The 653-nt window shown below is 38.9% G+C and overlaps 1 pseudogene; it reads right to left on the reverse strand.

Annotated features, from left to right (window-relative positions):
- Positions 1-653, reverse strand: LOC110261404 (annotated as a pseudogene).

Below are 653 nucleotides of genomic sequence, written 5' to 3' on the forward strand. Positions count from 1 at the left end.
TTATAATGTCAAAAACTTATAAATGCCTTGTGTTAGTATGTCTATGTTCAGTTTTTGTTGAAATTCTTTGGCTGTAAGAAAGAACGTCCAGTTCACTTTATTGAGAGGAATAGCTCTTAATACCAAGATGGCTTTTTCTTGGCATTTCTTCTGTGATTGTACGAATGAAGTTGAGTGACAAGGTACTTACCAGGTAATTCCAAAAAAAGAGCACGCAGCCAATGATTATAAAGAGGTAGACAGGTAGTGCAACTGCCCAATATTTTGGAGGCTGATATGTTACACATAAGAAGTTTAGCCAAGTTTCAGGAATAAAAGCCTACATGGGCTAGAGGATGAAGCTAAAGTGGGAAGTTAAGAAAAGAACGAAGCATTGATGAATAGCTCTTTCCATCACAGCCATGGTGAATTTTCTATCATTTTCTCTCTGGCTTTGCACATTCTCAGTGTTAAGTCTAAGAGGGTAAGAGAGGAAAAACCAAGGGAAAGACGATTGTGCCACAGCCCCTCAACCTACACACTGTGGATCCCGAATAGTTTTAAGAGACTCGGTTTCCAGGGTCTCAACTTCCATAAGTATCTGAGGCTTATCTCCCTGAGAAGGTGAGTGAGCTATTTTTTTTCTCTCTCTTTCTCAATTTTTCTTTTCCTGA

This window comes from Sus scrofa, chromosome 6 (genome assembly GCF_000003025.6).
Source record: "Sus scrofa isolate TJ Tabasco breed Duroc chromosome 6, Sscrofa11.1, whole genome shotgun sequence".
In the NCBI taxonomy this organism is placed as follows: Eukaryota; Metazoa; Chordata; class Mammalia; order Artiodactyla; family Suidae; genus Sus; species Sus scrofa.